Source organism: Pteropus vampyrus, unplaced genomic scaffold (assembly GCF_000151845.1).
Source record: "Pteropus vampyrus isolate Shadow unplaced genomic scaffold, Pvam_2.0 Scaffold4, whole genome shotgun sequence".
Taxonomy (NCBI): Eukaryota; Metazoa; Chordata; class Mammalia; order Chiroptera; family Pteropodidae; genus Pteropus; species Pteropus vampyrus.
In genome coordinates this window covers 10,304,136-10,323,466 of record NW_011888785.1, presented here as the reverse complement: position 1 = coordinate 10,323,466, position 19,331 = coordinate 10,304,136, and the positions used below count along the sequence as shown (strand labels likewise).

The 19,331-nt window shown below is 36.8% G+C and overlaps 1 pseudogene; it reads left to right on the top strand.

The window, feature by feature from the left end:
- The first annotated feature begins 6,343 nt into the window (after window positions 1-6,343).
- LOC111743245 lies at window positions 6,344-6,469 on the top strand (annotated as a pseudogene).
- The last annotated feature ends 12,862 nt before the right edge of the window (window positions 6,470-19,331 follow it).

The following is a 19,331-nucleotide window of genomic DNA, read 5'->3' as shown; positions in this document are numbered from 1 at the left end:
TTCTAAAAGGTAGATAATATCATCCTCATTTTGTGGATCAGAAAACAGAGAGTTAAATACTCTGTCAAAGTCATGCAGCTTGTATGCAGTGGATCCAAAATCTGAACCAAATTTAACTGACTTGGAAGTCTGAGTTCTTTCCATTACACTGATTCTAAAATGTGTTCATCTCTGTGTGTGTGTGTGTGTGTGTGTGTGTGTGTGTGTGTGAGAGAGAGAGAGAGAGAGAGAGAGAGAGAGAGAGAGAGAGAGAGAGAGAGCGCATCCTATTGACAATGTAAATCATTGGTGGCCTCCCAAAATCTCAGACTGAAATTAATTGAGTTATAAACAATTAAGATATGTTAAAACTCTTCTCTGGTGAGGGCCAGAGATGGGATGGGGGCTGGGAGAAAGTGGTGAAGGGTTAAAGAAGTACAAATTAGTAGTTGATAGATGGTCACGGGAATGAGGAGCATGGCAGAGAAAAGGCTGTCAGCAGTAATGTAATGACTATGTATAGAGCCAGAGGGAAGATAATCGTGGGGATCATTTCATAAATTGTACAAATGTCTAACCAATGTACTGTATACTTGGAACTAATAATGAAATAAAATAAAATACTAAAAAAAATTTATACCCCCCAAATTAATTTCTTAATACGTTTAAGTTCGATCTAAGTTCAACTTTCCCTAATTGTCTCAAAAATATCTTTTTATTGTTGTTCAAATAAGAATTCAAACAGTAGAAAAAAGACATGAAACATATTGAAAGAATGGCAAAATGTCAGAAAAAAAAGATATGTTAGAACCTAATGTTGTATACTTTTTCAGGTGAATGCTGTTCACCAATTTTCTCATCTTTACAGTAAGGTTAAGGGAGGTAGTAGGGTCAAGTATTTAAGAGAGCCTGGATTTAGTAATCAGACCTGACTTAGGTCAAAATTTTCTCTGTATATATACAGTATATATTTGTAAGCTTTAGTTTTCTCTTTCATAGTGGTAATACATATGTAGTACTTTGTTTATGGAGTTGGAATATTAAGGTAGATTGTATATGTAAAATTATTAGTTCAAGCCCTGACAGAGTTTGTGCTCAATAATTGTTGATTGCCAATATTAATTATGAGAGGAGCGAGTGGGAATTCTTTAAGCCGGTAAATATTTTTAGGATTTAAAGACTTTCTTGATGCATCTTCTTAGAAATGAAGCAATGAGTTCCTCTTGCTTTTTCTCCTTGACCCTACTTAACATTTAAATTAAAGTAGTTCTTAGCCAAACAGTTTCAGAACTTTGGTACCTGTTAATCAGACAGCCATCTGTAACAATACATGAAGACTCTTAATTTTTTTTCCTCTCTCTACTTGTTGCTGACCAGAGTCCTCAGAGACCACCTGACTTGGGAAGAACAACTGTTTGAGGTCATGAGGACTTAGCCTGTGACAGTTGTAAATCACTGGGGGATAAACTTAGTTTAGGTGATATCTGTAAGGCAGATTTTGATACTTGTATCAGTGTTGCTGAGACAAAGAAATGAGCATTGTCTTTCTTTGTTTTCATATGTTCTTGGTTTGACTTTTTTATTTGCATGAATATATGCAAGTTTCCCTTTACTTACTGCTTATTAAATAGAAATACATGACATTTTAATTGACTTGATATATTTATTGTCTTGTTATATTTTTTAAATTTTGTAGAGTACTTTACAATAGATTAGCTTAAAAATATTTATTGAGTATTTATTATAATCCAGGTACTGTCACTTTACAAGGTAGAGTATAAGAAATAAAAATAGCAAATATAGAAATATGAGTTAAGCACTATTCTTGGTGGGACAATATAAAAATTAATAAGATATGGTCTTTTTCCTCAATAAACTTAAAACCCGGTTTATCATCACAATTTAATGAAATTAGTATTATTAAATACATATAATGGGAGATGAGAAAACTGAAGTTAAAATAAGTTGAAATAACTTGCATAAGGTCCTGCAGAGTGTAGTGGTATAATTGCAATTTGGCTTAATCGAATATTTTTATGATACTATCTCCTGTATTGGCTTTGGAACCACATTTCATTTTTAAAAACATTAATCTGGGATAAAAATATGTGTTATTATAGTGAGAATCAGTGTTATATAACTTTCCATATAATGTATTCATACTTTCATTTTTTACTTTTTAGTCTTTGGATTATTTTAGTTATATATTTTATGTATACACGTGTTATAAATCTTATGGTATATTGCTATGGGTTTTCTAGTTTTGTTTAAATAGTAAATTCTATTTTAAAATAATATAAAAAATAACAATAAGATTTTATATATTTATCCATGTAACTATCTTTTCTAGTACTCTACATTCTTTTATATAGATCCATATTTCCATCTTATATCATTTTCTTTCTGCCCCAGGGATTTCCTTTAACATTTTTTAGCATTTTATTTTTATTATTTTATTTTGTTTTATTATTAGTTTCAAGTATACAGTACATCCATTAGTGCACATCTCGTGGTGATAAACTTTTTCAGTTTTTTGCTTATCTCAATAAAACTTTATTTTGCCTTTATTTTTGCAAAATATTTTTGCTAGGTATAGAATTCTAAATCAATAGATTTTTTTCTTTTAGTATTTTATTATTTTTTTAAATTATTTTTTATTTTTATTTTTATTTTTTTTAAGTGAGGCAACCCTTGGTTGACCTCACAGATTGCAAGGCCCTTGTCAGCTTACAATCTTTTATTTTTTATTTTTTATGCCTACAGCACCTGGTCTTCCTAGGTGGTCTCCCATCCAAGTACTAACCAGCCTGACCCTGCTTAGCTTCCAAGGTCAGACAGGATCGAGCTTGTTCAGGGTAGTCTTTTAGTATTTTAAAGATGTTGCTCTACTGTCTTCTTGCTTTTTTTGTTTTGATGAGAAATCTGCTCTCATTTTTATTTACTTATTTTAATGTGACGTATTCTCCCTTTCTCCACTTCCACACCCCCTCCCCTGGCCACTCTTAAGACTTTCTCCTTAAAACTGGTTTTGACCAATTGGCTTATGATATATTTTGGCAGTTCATATTTCTTGTTTTTGCGGTTTGCTGAGCTTCTTGAGCCTATGAGTTTAAGGTGTTCACCAGTTTAGAAAAATTTTGGCCATCTTCTCTTCAAGCATTTTTTGTGTCTCTCCTTTTCTTTTCTCTCCTTCCAGAACTTTAATTACATAAATATGAGGCCATGTGAAGTTGGCCTACTGCTCACTGATGCTCTGTTCATTTTGATATATTTTTTTCTCTTTTTGTGTTTTCTTTTTGATAATTTCTATTGTTACTTCTTCAAGTTTGCTATTCTTTCCTTCTGAAATATCTAATCTTTTATTATTTGTATTCAGTATAGTTTTCATCCCAGCCATAGTTGTTTTCATATCTTAAAGTTTGATTGCTCTAGATTTCTAGCTTCAGAGAATCTCCTTTTAAAAATTATTTATTGTCCCTAATTAATATTTTTAACATATGGAATACAATTTTAATAATTACTTTAGTTTCCCTAGTCTTTTAATTTTAACATTGGTCTCAGTTGGGGTCGGTTTCAATTGATTGATTTTCCTCCTCTTTGCTGGTTGTACATTCTGACTTTGTGTTCCTGGTGAATTTGGATTGGATGCTAGACATACGTAGTGAGTTTTATCTTGTGAGGTGCTGTATATTTTTGTATTCCTACAAATATTTTTGTAATTGTTTTATAGCAAAGTTCCTTGGAAACAGTTTGGAGCTTCTTGGTCTTGCTTTTAAAATATGGTAGATGTGATCAGAGCTCATTTATTCTAGGGATAATTATTCCTCATGTCCAATGCAATACCCTTCTTAGTATTCTACCCAATGCCTCTTGAAAAATGTGGCTTTCCAGTCAGGTTGGTGATAATGGGCACCGATCCTTGTCCTGTGTGACCACTGGGTACTGTTCCCCATAATTCCCTGGCCTGTGGTAGTTTCCTCAAATGTTTGTGCTGAACACTTGCTGGATACTCCTTGGAGATTTCCAGGGTTCTCTTTGTGCAGATCTCTTCTTTCTGGTACTCTTTACCACAAGCACAATCTGCTTTGTTTTCCCTGGAACTCTAAGTTTCATCTTCTCAGCTCAGAAAGTCTGATTTCTCCTTCCCTGGTAGTAGCCTGGAAACTTTCAAGCCAGGAAGCTGGGGCAATCATGAGGCTCACCTTATTTATTTCTTGTCTCTCAGGGATCATTGTCTTTTGTTGACTGATGTCCAGTGTTTTAAAAACCATTGTTTCATATATATTTTTTTCCTTTTTCTTTAGATTATTTGTTACTCTGTCTTGGCTGGAAGTAGAAGTCCCTCCTTCTAGAACTTTAAAGATGCCATCTCATCTTCTGGCCACCATTGTTCTAATGAGAAGTCAGAGTTCTCCCTGTTATTGTTCCTCTACGTGTAATTTTTCCCCTTTGGCTGCTATAAAATATTTCATTTTTGGTGTTCAACTGTTATACTATCATGTGCCCAGATATACTCTTCTCTGTATTAGTGCTGTTTTTAGTTTCCTCAGTTCTTGGACCTGGGGGTTAATGTTTTTCACCAAATTTGAGGACATCGAAACTATTGAAATGTTTTAATGCCCCAATCGCTCTCTTATTCTTGTGAGACTGTAATTGTATGTCTGTTAAACGTCTTCCTGCTGTCCCACAGGACACTGAGGTGCTGTTCATTTTTAAAAATCATTTTTATCTTTGCTTTCCAGTTTGGGTAATATCTATTGACTTACCTTCAAGCTCACTGATCCCTTTGTTTCCACTGTTCAATTTTCTCTTAAGCCCATCCAGTGAGTTTTTAATTTCATATATTTTATTTTTTCAGTTCTTGAATTTTCATTTGGTTCTTTTTTTTATAGTTTTCATGTATCTAGTGATATTTTCTATCTATTCACTCATTCTATCCATCATTTCCTTTAAATCTTTAAGCATATTTAGAATAGTTTAGAGTACTCTGATAATTTTAACATCTACATCATCTTTGGGACTACTTTTATTGACTATTTTTTCTTTTGACTTTGGGTCATATTTTTTTGTTTGTTTGCATGTATAGCAGGTTTTAAAATGTACACTGGATATTGGGAACAAGATATGATTTATGAATTATGATGTTTTCTTTAAAGAATGAATTTTTTTCTGGCTGACAGATAATTCATGATGATCACTTAGATCTTGCAGCATGGTGATTCCAGCCAGATGAGATTTAACTCCCCCTACCCCACGGGACACTTGGCAATATATTGAGATATTTTTGGTTGTCACAACTTGAGGGTATTGATAGTATACAGTGGGTATAGGCCAGGAATGCTGCCAAACATATCACAATTCATAAGAAAAGCACCTCACAACAAATAATTATCTGATCCAATTTTTCAATAGTACTGAGATTGAGAAACCCTATTGAAAATGTTTTAGAAGGTCTATTTCAGTCCTAGAGCATGTCCTCTAAATCTTAGTGCCTGAGCACAATAACGGTTTATGAAAGTGTTCTTTGCATTCATATAACATTCCAGTATAGGTCGATAAAAACGCCTGCTGCATACAATCCTTTCTAGTAGCCGTTTCCTCCTAGGATCTACCTAGGGTCTCGAAGTTCTCTGCTCCTCTACTTTATCAGAAGACAAGAAATAGAGTGCGGAGGATCCAGCTGGTAAGCTTCTCAGACTGGTAAGTAGAGAACATCGCTTGTGACAACATTCAGTTAGGCAGCAGTTACAAAACTCCAGCTAACTACAGCAATACTGGGTAATATAGTCTGGCTATGTACTCAGTGTAAAAGGGAATGGGTTTTGGTGAACAGCTAGCTAGTCCCAATCACAAAACATTAAGCCAAATTCTTCCCCTGCTGGAAGCATCTACATACTTTGTTTTAAATATAATTTTTCTAGGCTGGGGTCCTGGTTTAGAACTACAGATAATTTTCTAGGCTAGTGAAAGTTAACACAAATCATATCCTGTGAAGATCTGGATCTTTACTTAATATATCACATTGTCTTTCATGGGGACAATAATAATGATCATCATCCCCAATATTAAGCAATCAATTTTATTTTTAATTCTTGACATTTTAATCTGTGGGTGGTATTTACATTATTTTTATTAAGGCAACACATGTGCTCTCCTATCAGTCCTTCCTGTCGGGCCCCTAGACCTGGGTCACCATGGAGTCAACATTTTGTTTTCTTGGCCTTTAGCTTGTCTATGTATTAGGTTTTAAGATGGTGTTTTTCAGTGAAAGCTCTGAGTCTGTAAACACAAATGAGTGTCAGAAACTTTCTAACTGCCCTGAAAACAATATCAATGCTAAATTAACAGTCAAAAAATAATCACAGTTGCTTCTTGGCCTTTTGGTTAAGGTCAAGTGTAGTAGCTGTTCTTATCAGTTTGGTATCTATATGTTCTCTATCTGTGGGTGATATAGTAAATGAATTTTCGAAGCAGGAAAGGTGCACCCCCTTGAGGAACAAGAAATAATCACAAGTATGAAGAAGACACTTCCAAAAGGGCTGCTTAGGTTCCTTTGAGGAATTGTGGTGACGCCTGGAAGACCAACAGTTAACTCAGAAAGAGGCAAATCTGCCAACCACTTTAGCCACATTGCTTTGCTCAGCCCACCTGAGTCTTTCTTTTGATTTGAGTACATCTCATTCATCTGTTTGATTGGAGCATTTGAACAAATTTTCTGAATTTCATTCCAACTGCACCTGCTCTCATCCAGGACCTCCTTTGCCCTCCTTGTGACAACATATCCAAATTTTTCCTTTAATATCTTTCTTCCTAATTCATCCTATAGAGACTGCCATTCTCTTTAGAAAGTGCAGTTAACATTATATCTGATTCTTGCTCAGACACCTTTGGCACCAATCGCACCTTTCCATCTCCACATCACGTCTCTACCTTACATCTCTAACTTTGTCTCATTTCTTCCCTCACATATCCTCTGATCTAGCCAGATTCATGCCCTTTGTGCTTTACTGTTCCCCATTCATGCTCTTACAAATGAAGATCACTGTGTCTGGATACCTTCTCATTCTCTTCTCTACTCCTCAAAATCCTACCCAATTTTCAGAGCCCAAGTAAAACTTTATCGCTTCTGTGAAGTCTATACCCATGTTTTTGGTTAAATAAATTGCTCTCTTGCTTATATTTGTATAGCACTTTGTACTAGTCTCAGTCTGCTTTGTGCCCCATCTTCCCTACGAGGTTCCAAGCTCCTGGGGAATAGGTGTCCTGTGAACCTTCCTATCCATCTCTCACAGTGCTCAGCATCACAACTTGTTCCATCAAGAAGCTTAGAAATGCAGCCTGGGAAAAATTAAAAGCAGAATATGACATCAACTATAAAAATAACTTTTCCTTCCCTGAATTAACCTGAAAACTAATAACAGACTATTGTCAAAATGACGTGATAATATGCTTGATATAAACTACATAAGCATAATCTAAAAATGCACTCAAATAGCCTCTTTAAAAAAAGAAAGAATTCCTTCAAATGGTTAATTTTTAAATATATCTATATAGTATCTTTTGACAATCTGCATTTTCTTAATGATGATAATGTATGCACCAATTAGGTAGAAAAGAAGGTTAGAATTATCCCTGTAAAATGTATTCTGATTTCCAGTTTCCCAAAAGGCATCTTAAATAATAGATATTGAGTGTGCCTGGGATGGTGCCACTGCAGGTGGCTTCTTTAGCAATGTCCTGGATACAATTTTGCATCCAGATTGGCTTTGCCCATGAGAAGCACAACTTTTGCTGAAAAGCACAAGTGCTGGTGCAGCGGGCTGCTGCCTGCAGGAGGGGCCTTCAGAGCGAACACGTACCTTCATCAACATTCTGAATGCGTCGGAACTGTCATTCAAAGAGTTAACATCGGTGAAGAACAAAAAATGCAATGGAGAGGTTTCAGGCAAAGCATGGGGAGACTGATAAAATTATCAGTGAATTAAATTCAGACAGATGGCTTTGGAAAAGAATGAAGTACACAAACCTTATGTAGAGTATAATGACTCTCACTCCGACAGGGGCTTTGTCAACAGGGTAAGCCTTTTTTTCTTTCTTTCTTTCTTTTTTTAATCCAGATTTTAAAGCAGTTGGAAATCAAATTCTTCTTTTCTGAAGGCGTTGTTTAGTACTTAAAGCAACAAAAACAACAATAGCATAACACTGGACAGCATAAGACCCTAAAGTGTCCAGTGTAGGTGCACAGCTTGGTAGAAGGCATGTGGTAGGCATCACACATGCTGCTTTTCTTCACTGTCCTCAGATTCACTGCCCACATCAGTAAGTCCTTGGCAATTAAAATATTTCTACAGAACAGAGGCCAATCATTAGCTCTGCTTATAACAGCAGGATGACAAGGGAAGGTTTTGGGCATTAAACATACACACACACGGAATAAAGACACAAATAGACTTATTTCTGCTTTTCAAAATTTCAATTTTTATCATCGTTGATTTGCATTTGAAAATAGAGCTCCTACTCCTTTCTAAAAATAGAAAGAGTATCCTAGTTGATACTATCCTTTTACACGTACACAAAAATGATGAGAAAATAATGTATTTCTCTCAGGGTTTTTTTTTCCCTTATTCATTATGGTTCCTATTTTATTTTCACTTATTTGGCTTCAGGGACTCCTCTTTCAGGTGACAGGCCCCAGCATAGTCACGCTTGGATGCGGATGGCCAGGCTGCTTCTTAGCAATGGACTTTGCCTTTGTTCCAGACCAGATGTTCTGTTTCTCCCTGGTAACAGTTTGCATTGTGGTACCTTATTATACAGCGCTCTCTGGAACTGGTGCCAGAGTAGACTCCAAATCAGCCAAGAACAGTGCTGAATCAATGAGACAGCTGGCAGCCTCCCTGGGGAGGGACGTTTTTTACCTTTTTGATTCATGCAGTCTCCGCTAGTTCAGATACAGGATGCCATGAATGATTTTTCTTAGCGACAGGTGAGAACAAAAAAGCTTTGTAAACCTAATTCAATAGAAGCTGGAGACTCAGTATGCTATTGATTAAAAAGGGAAGACGATGAAGAGGAAGTGTACACACAGTCCAGTTGCATTTTCCCTATAATCGACTTCTGGGCCTCTGTCTGTTTGGGAGTTGTCAGGTTTGCCAGGAGGAAAAGCTTGAAAATCAGGAGTATAGTGTTTATTGACCTAGAATTAGGACTGTAATCATATCTCTGTGATTGCATGTTATTTATGAAAACAAGATTACTCCTTTTTCATTTTTTAGCTATAAAATTCACCAATCTATTGCTAACCTTACTAAAAATTCGAGGGTATTTTAATGGGCTTATTCATATCATCCAGGCTTTAATGTCTGGGATGTGGGGTTTTTTTTTTTTTTAGGGCTATAGATTTGGGTAAAAATCATCCATGTTTACATTCAAGCAAAGGATTACTACTCAGTTTGGGTCCTCATCATAGGTCATATACATGTCAGCACACTTTTTGAATCAGCAAGAACTCTAGATCTGCGCTCCCTGGTCTCCCTCTGCTCTGTGAAAACAGGCTAATTCTTAAGCCATTGTAGTTAGAGACCACTGTGAGATGAAATGGCACAGTACTTGGGAGATGCCGTCCTGGTGTGGCTGAGAGGCAAAAATGTTACAGTAACAGAAGTCAGGGATCCTGCAGTGCATCATCCCCATCAATCATGGCTGATATATTGGCAACATGATGGATGACTCTCAGTCACTGACCTTGGTGGGTTAGCCTTTGTCACGTAAGTAACAGAATAAGTCAAAGAAGTGGGTCTACCTATCATCAAATAGAAGCAATAAGCTGTGACAGCAACAGAGGGAAAATGAACATTGGTGTAAATGTTGTCTATATATCTGAGCCAGGAGGAGCAGATATCTTATTGTTCAACCATTGAATGGGATGGGACATTTTGGGAAGGTGTAAAAATCAATGTCATCATTGCACGATTGTAGCAGTACGAATCTTTCCCTCTTAACTAAGGTGTAACTTAATGGCTGTGTAGAGAAGATACTCTCATAGAGTGAAAACTATCATAACCCAGATTTCTTTAAATCTGAAAAAAATTGGTCAAATCAGTGCGAAATCTTATGCAAACTAAGTTTAAACTCCATTTGCAAGACATGGACTCATACACATGCAGTTCAAAATTCGGTTGGTGACAGATGGCTTGTTTTGGGAATAGAAATAATTTAGTCTGGGATTCCTGGTGAGTTTCCTATGTTGGTCCTGGAACTTATCTCTCAAACAATATCCCAAAACTTCACAGTGACAAATGACCTATCCCAAATCCCTTTTCTGAGTTTAAACACTACTTGATCGGTTGTAAAAAGTAAGAAGAAATTCTCAATAAGATCTCAATAATGTGCAATGGGAGATACAGAGGGCTAGATGACCATAGAGGATCAAGGAGACAGAGAAAAGATAATGATCATCTTGCTTTTCATAAGAAAATGAGGTTAGAACAGACTGAAGCAAGACTTGCCCACTTATTTTCCAGATGGCTTTATGCCAAGTCGTAAGGAATGTGGTCAGCTTTATCAATGAAGAAAATTAGTAGCCCTAACCATCCCCTTAAGCTGGTGGAATCATTGAAAGTCCTGTCTTGTATCTTTTGGAATCAATACTTAAAAAGCAAGAGATCTCATGTGCTTGTCTCCCCTTCCAACCCAAAATATTCACATTGGCATCCTGAGGCGCCCAGGCAAGGTGAGTCAATCAGGTGGCGCATTTACATTTAAGGGCAGACCCTGCATATTTCCAATCCAGCCAATTCCAGTCAATAGGTTTTTTTCCTCAAATGTCTTCTGTGTCCTTACTACTGTGCCAGTCATCATAAAGAAATTGTTTTAAGGCAAACAAAGTAGACATTATCATAGCAGTCTTTATAAAGTTTTGGAACTTTAAGAAGTGGATATAAACTAAACTATAGGAGCAGGAAGGAATTTAAGGGAAAAGGAGCAATATTATATGCATATTAACTTTATTAAGGAAAAGAAATCTAGAAGGTTTCAAAGTTACCCTAAGAATGAGGTCAGGAAGGGTGGACATAGCTTGCCATGGATGACTTGATGATAAATAGCCATTTATCTGACCCATCCAGACATTTCTTATGTTCTCTGGTTCCTGTGATAGGAATAGACACTGAGAAGCTAAAGTATCTGGATGTGTCGTGTTTGGCTGTGTAGACTGCTGTGTAAAGAGGGACAATAAGGTGTAAACTTCGATGGTATTCTGGGTGCATTTCTTTTCTTTCTGAACGAAAGCCTAAGATGCTGCTAGACTGAAAACTGAGTTAGTTCTTTTGGTAATCTCATTCTTCTTGACTGCAGGATTTATAAAACATTGCTCTTTGGGTCTCGGTATCATTTTGAGATCGCATCATGATAACTCTATATGTGTGTGCCGGGAGGGCGAAGTTGCAAAGCAATTACTCAGCAGTGCTGGGGAAAGAAGCAATTACCAGAACATGTTTTAGCCCCGCTTGTCAGAGTGAGTTTCCCTTGGGCACAAGGGAAGTATTAACTTGGGCAGTGTCCCTTTTTGGAGGCTTAATTTAGTTTTTCCTTCTCTTTAATCGTGTGATTCCAGTATTTTAGCTACAATCCCTAGGCTGTAAAAACCTTTAAACAGCTCTTTATTATGAAGCAGGGCATGGGTTTTTGAAGAAGACTAAACAGAGAGCTGCATAATTTATAGGAAAACTGCAGGATGAACTTTTTCTTCACAAAGAACATTGGGGTTACATTGGCACAAGCCAAAAACCATTTTAATGAATAGTCAGTAATCAGCAGCAGCTACAGTAAGTGCTTGATTTTTTTTTCTTTTCTGTGCTATGAGTCCATAAATTAAGCATCTGATTCTGATTGCTGTCATGAATGCATACGCCTATTGCTACCCATCCCCACTGCTCTGATCTCCTGCATCATTTTATGCTTAGTTTAGAGTATTATGAAAAATGGAAGGCAAGTCTCTTTTAATATGTTCAATTTCCAACCACATTAAATATTGTAATGGGAAAAAATGTTGACAATACATTCCACTTTCCATTTTGGATCTAGATCACAGTTTGGGTTTTAAGACAACCATGTTTTATTCTAGAATGTAAGAAAAAGAGTTTATACCAAGAGTCATTAAAATAAACTGAATTGCCAACATGTATTTATTTATTTATTTGTTTGGCAGAGCTTTATCAAAATTGTAGGCTTTCAACTTGCTCATTCCTCTAAAATTTTACACATGCTATTTTCATCACTTGGAATGTATCCCCCCCCCTTTTTTTTCCTTCCTATTTTATGCTTCTAAATACTTCTAATTCTAACAGAAAATTAAACAAAATACTTCAGGAAATTATGCTTTTCTAGTATCATCTGTAGCCAGATCTTGCTCACTCCCTTACTCCATGGTTCTTCAGCCTCTGTGAAGTTAATGTGAACAGATAGTTATTAATTTATAACTAAGATCTTTTCTAAAACTTTAAGAGTATTTTTTAAAAATCTGGACATATATGCTAATTGGAACAATGTTATATTGGTAGTTATGGCTCCAGGCCAAGCCACAAAATCTATTTAACCCAACGTATGGGTTAGGTACAAATATTTAAATTTAAAAAGTTGCATCATAAATTAGTATTGCAATGTTGACACTAAAATAATACATTAGAGCTTTATGTATGCCAGCACTGTGTTAAGTCCTTGACAGATATTAGTTAATTGAGTTTTCACAGTATTCCTATAAGGTAAGTACTATAATTTTGCGGCTTTTACTGAGAAGGAAATTTAGGTGCAAGGAGGTTTAAGTAACTTCTTGAGTTTGCATAACTGATACATAGTACAGCTAAAATTTGAGTCCAAGGAGTTTAACACAAAATACTGTGATTTTTAACTGTAATGTTAGTTGCATTTACTTTTTAACTTTGGTAATTGAGGTATAGAAGAAAGAAAGCTTAGAAGACAAGTTTAGTAACTATACTCAGAAGATAACTTTGGAACACTGTTAAGTGCTTTAGAAGTTGGCAAAAATGAGTCTATTCCAGTCTATCCAGTGCTGCCCTCTTATCAAGTTTTTTGAGTTACAAAATCAATAGAGAGAAAAGGGTGTAAATAAAGCAGGAGGAAGAAAGTGAAAATTTTTTCTATGTGAATAAAACAGAAAAGAAGAAGAGTATTAAAGAGAATTTATAAGAAACAGATTTTTAAAAATTAAACAGTGAGCATCGAAAGAAAAAATGTGGAATTGTAGCATATGCTCAAGTTCCGTTATAACTGATCCAAGAAGGAAGGAAAAAAACCTTCATAAATGTGGCATCTGGTAATTTCCTGAAAGATCCACTAGGGGGCAGTGTTGTCTGAAACAGCTTTGTGACTATAGCTGCTTAGCCAGAGTCTAGGGTTTCTAGGGGAAGTGAAATGAGAAATATGTATGGGATGTTTATTATTCAATTGCCATAATTTGGAGAATACCCTATTAATAATTGGAACTGGTTATCTTTAAACTTTTTGAGTTTTTTCCCCCTATAACTCAGTAAATTATAGTATATTAGGGACAGAGAATATTATATCTTTCCACAGCTCTTGCAGTGAAGAGATGGCAGAAAAGAACTCCTGAAGAGTGTAAAAGCTAAAATTTGCCATGGAAGAATTACCTTCCTGATCAAGGTATTTCTTCACCCAGGTAAGTTTCTTCCTGCATCTCAAGTAGTGATCTGAACATCATATTCACTTAATTAATATTGTTGAATAAATGTCACCCAGCATTCAGAATCTTGATTTTTATATAAGAGAATTTGTAATTTAAGTCTGAAAAGTACCTGCTGTGTCCTTTCATCAGCTGAAAACAGAGACTTTTGCTGCTGTCTTTTGTACTTCACTGTTACTTGCCTGAGGGGGGAGCAATTTGAGTGGAGGAAACTCGAAGGGAGATTAGGGTAGAATGTAAACACTATGGAGAAGTAAAGTGTATAGCTTTGCATTAGGTAAGCAGAATTTCAGCAAGTCGGGATCAGCAAATTTGTGCATTGTTCTGGTAAACCACTTCCCTTCTGCAGCCCACTCATTAATTTTCGGAAGCCTGACAGAGCGGCTAAAAGGATGATCAATTTCAAATGTCACTCCTGGCGTGTTTTTAGCCTTATGTAAAAGGAGTTCCTGACAAGTACTGTTAGTGCCCTCAAAATGTCTCCTATTATTAAATATTGGGAATAAGCTGAAATAATGAAACTGGCTTTTTTTCTGTCATTAGAGTGATTGGTTTAGAAGATGATGTGATTAGGGTCTTTTACTCACTATTAGGTGGGCTTACACACTCAAACCAGAAAATCCTTGATAGAAATGAACACATTTCAGGAGAACTACTTTTCCTTAATGGATTTGGAAATGGGATATCTCTGCTTATTTTCAAGTGGTTCCATAATACTGTTACCTAGCAGATAAAATCCTAACTCTCCCTACTACTCCTTAGACATTTTTATTCTAATATGTTGCTTTAATCCTGGGTAGATAATTGGTGTCACTGAGCTGCCCCTGTGAGAGTTGTGGGTGGCACTGTAGGTATCTTTCTAGTGGAGAGACAGAGTGTCTTTTCCTCCTTATGTTTGCATTTCTGTTTTGTTTTTCTCACTAACTCATTTTTTTTTTCTCCATCTTTCCTGGATGGCACCTTTTCCTCCTTTTTTTATTTTATTTTATTTTACTTTATTTTATTTTATTTTTTAAATAATGCCTTCTACTCTTAAATCTTTAGGCCAAATCATAGGCAATGTTTAGACATTTTTATGTCTATTGGCACTTGAGCATTTGCTGATGTTGGTCTTAATTCCTTTTTCATTTGCATATTTGATGAACTCGGTCTCAATTCCCTTTATATCCTAATGTTTGGTGAACTGATATTACTCCTAGTGTGCCTGGTGAGTTATTGCAGAACTGAGTTACGGAATCTCTGCTGCAAAGATGTGGAAAACTCTAAGAAGAATGCAGCCTTAAGATTAGCTAAGCACTGCGTGACCCTGTATGTGGATAAGTAGTGACAAATGTGACTACCTGCTTACAGGGCCTAGGCAGTTAAAAGAAGTAAATAGCACAGGCCTCATTAGGATGGAGAAGAATGGGAGAGCTGCTAGTCCATTCACGGGGGCATGAATGGACTCTCAACTCCACTCCTTCTGCCCTTTGCAATGTGAGATCTACATGAATTTACTTGGTTTGATGGTAACTAATCAAAAAAGGATGTTTTATCCTATGAAATAAAGCAAGCACACAAGCAGAGGGGAAGTGGGGAGGGAGGGGGGAAGAAAGAAAAAAATGACATGAAAAGAAAGGAAAAGTAAAAAAGAAAGGAGGGAAAAAAAGTCCCTGCAGGTCCGGGGTACCACAGAGCTTGTTCGTGACTCCTACCGAAAATACTATAAATTTGGGAGATAGAGAATTGTAATTTTGTTACACCTACGCCTGGGAATATTAATGTTACTACAGTATTCTGACAGAATTTTGAGCACCAATACTTTTCTAGATGAATGTTCATCTACTCATTTAAAACTCTAATTCGTTTGAATGTGAAATTCTGCACTAAGACTGAAAACAATAAACTGGCTAATTAAACAACATCACCCACTATTAAAACACAAAGAGCTATTAATTTATAAACTAATTGGATTGGATCCAGCTAAACTTAAGCCAGAGTTACATGCTAATTGCTCTTTTACCGTAGAAAATATCAAAGATCACAAGATGATATTTTTTGGTGACAGTTGTTAACAAGCCATGCAGGTCTTCAATAGAAGCCTTTATTAGAGTGGTGGTATTTAAAAGAATTAAGGCCAACTTCATAGAATTGACTTAGAATGCATTAGAGGAAGAGAATTTGTAAAGGTTTTTTAAAAACATAGCCTTCATTCTGCATACACTAACGTCTAATAATCTCATAATGTGTTTAAAAATAGTTTTTTCTAGAATGTCTTTTGAAATACATATTTTACAAACCGAATTGTTTCCAAGTCTTTGCACCAGTTAAGAATTGTTTCCTTTGTCGTAATAGAGCTGTCAGGCTGTGGATAATCATGTTGGCTTTGATGTCTATCAAGAATAAACACACAAAGAGAAGGTTGGGGGACCTGTTTGACATGACAGTCCCCCATAGATGCAAAGTGACTGACTTAACCAAGTGGAAGAGCATGTACAGACAACATGACATGGAGCAGAGGACGCACAGTCTTCTCTTCTGAAGGCCCACTGATGTTTGAGCACTGGACTGTGAACACTTTCATTCGGATATGTTTCTCAGATGTTTGCCTTTAAGGAGGGCCTCAGATCTCCGGTGCTCTTCCTTTCATAATCTCAGTTAACCTCAAATGGACTGGCGAGTTGTTTCAGTTTTCCTCATCAGTGAGCTTTCTCTAGCTTGTACTGAGCACCTTGAAACTGTGTAGCCTGCCAAACTTTCCTGGGAGTAGTGAGAATACCCACTCCCAGGCCTGTCAGGAAGTGTCAGCCACAGCATAATCCTAAATATTTAGGACTATCAGAACACTAATCCCCACCTTCTGCGGGCTCTCAGTAAAGTTGAATAACACCCAGGAACTGAGCTGAGTCCTTACACAGGACTCTGCAGGCCTGAAGTGTCAGGGTGGTGTCCTCTGGGCAGCCCTTGGCCTCTGGTGGCTGACTAGGGAGTCCTGAGCACTGCCTCTGCCACAGATTTTTGGGGGAGCCAGACTGTGCAAGGCATCTCCACTTTCCCAGCTCACTGCTACCGCTGGCCTCATTCATATGCCTCTCCGGGTGGGTGACTTTTACCTTCTTGGGCTCTGTCAATCACACATTCACCCTATGACCTTTCCTTCATGTCTCCTCACTGGGTGCCCATTTAGGGCTGCAAACAATGTTGCATTATCAGTTTCCTCTCTTTGTCTTTTGTCAGCCTTGTGTCAAGCACAGCTTGTCAGCAACCTGTCACCCACAGTTCAAAACCCTCGCTCTTGTTCATTGTATCCCACATTCGTCTCCTCTGTCTGGCACTGGACTGAGGCTCAGTGACCCCCTTAGGGCGCGATTGTGTAAACAAAGACAGGGTTGGAGAAGCTCTGAACTCAGACATCTGTCAAAGATTATGTCTCTATGAGGAAATTTCAACTAGGCTTTGCTACTTGCAGCGTTTCTCTGTACCCCTCCCACCCTACTTATCACTTATCCACATGCTCACAACTGAGAACTTTGGCAAATATGAAGTGAGATTTTAACTAGAACAACTTTAGGATTGGAAAGGTGAAGGACAGGGGCCATACTAATGCAATGAATGGAAACTAAAAGCGATTGCAATTAAATTGCCACCAGAACACCTCTTGGGGGAGGTGATACAAGAAACAATGGGCTTGGAAGAAACATGCATAAGGCTTCTTTAAGGTTTTGCACAAGAGAAGAAATAATCTATTTTGTTTTGGATACAGGCATACTGCTTCTGAAACCAAATTGTCCTGTTATATGACTATCCTTCCTTCTCTTCAAATGTTTCATCTCTCTCTTTCTTACTAGATGTAGAAACATACTTCCTCCCTTAATGGCACTGAATTCACTAAAGTTGCATTTCCTCGACAAAGATATGCAACAACAATATGTGTGTGACCTGCCTATGTTTCATCCCTGGACTTGTCTCTCTGTGAGCAATGAGTTTGAATACACATACACACTACTCCGTAACAATCTGTCATTTCTTTGCCTAGAAAGGTAATGTCTTACATACATAAGGTCTCTAATTAATTTTTACAACCTTGGCTACCTTCTGCAGTTATTTTTCTCAGGACCATTTTGTATAGAGTTAGCATAATTTTAAATTTTTCTTAATAATTTTTATTCTTTAATCTGCTAACCTATTTCCAGTTTGTGACACTTTAAAAATTTCTATTCTTTTGAATTATTTTCCCTTAAACTGGAAAATTGTATAATTCATTGGTGTGATAACATTGGTAAAATGATTTCTCAAGATTTAACCCATTATGTGCTATCCTTAGACAATGACTTAAAAGGTGCCTGAGAATTTAGGTTTGGACTGCACATTTTTCAAAAATGGAAGGAATAGTTCATGTATGGACACAGATTATGTAAAGTTCTATAAACAGTTCCAGTTTGTTCATATTTTTATCCTTGTCACCATCTACTTTATTTTCTGACTGCATTTAAAAATATTCTCTAGAAGCTATATGAGAATTTAAACTTCTCCCTTCCAGATAACAAGATTGATTCTCTGATGGGGTCTTTTTGTATCTTCCCATTTTCCAATCAAGCAAGCAGTGCATTTTATCCTACTTAAGATTCACACAGAGTAAAGACGCGAATTTGCCATTTTACCTCAGTCAGACATCTAAAGCAACAGGCAGGTGTCTCAAACACCAAGAGGAGTTCTTACTGCTGATTACAGAGAACTTATTTTTAAAATTTCCTGGTAGTAGGATATTTGTTATATTTTAGTCTGGAAACACAAACAGTCCTCTGGGTTATTCTGTTTTTCTGAGTGTGGAGCCAAAGAGAGTCTGCAGAAATCAGGAACCCGGTGTTCCCTTTGCTTTGTTATGTTTTGGGTAAATTGTAGCATTTTCTTGTTACAGATTGTGCACGATGGCCTTTCAACTTAGTTACAGGATGTGTTTCTGAAGACAAAATCTATTCCAATGAGAGCAAAGAGAATCCGCCCCTCCTCCCGCCCCCCAGAAGACAAGGTCTAGTTAGCTTATGTTATTAACAGAATTCTCCATATTATCACATAACTTTCTCACTGGCATCTTCTGAAAGGCTGCTTACATGGTTGGGTGTGATCAGGAAGTGGATGGTATGATCAAATAGCCCTAAACTATGTTGGGGCAGCCTGGAGCCAGAATCTTTAGAAAACGTGTGTAAAAAAATCCTCACATTTCTTTTATTTTAATTAAACAATTTAACATGTGCATTTTCCAGAATTTTATACCTCACCCACCTCCTAAATATTCACTAAATATTCTGTGTTGTAAATATATTGAATTTTCATAACTGATCAGGAATTCTAGATAAACACACACTGATTGCTGGAAAAATAGTTTTGTTAAACCAACCAGAGGGTGAAGTTGAACTAAGGGCAAATTAAAGGCAAAGACCTAATGTGGTCATCACCATGCCTGTCTTAAATTGGGAGCCCCAGAAACAGACTCTGAGATGATGATTCAGGTGTGAGTGATTTGCTAAAAAATGCTTCTTGGACAAACACAAAGGAGTGAGGGGACCAAGGGTGTGATTCCATGCCAAGTCTCAGAGGAGACTGGCTTCGGCATACCCCACAGAGAAAGACTTGAGGCAAGGGAGCTGGGCTT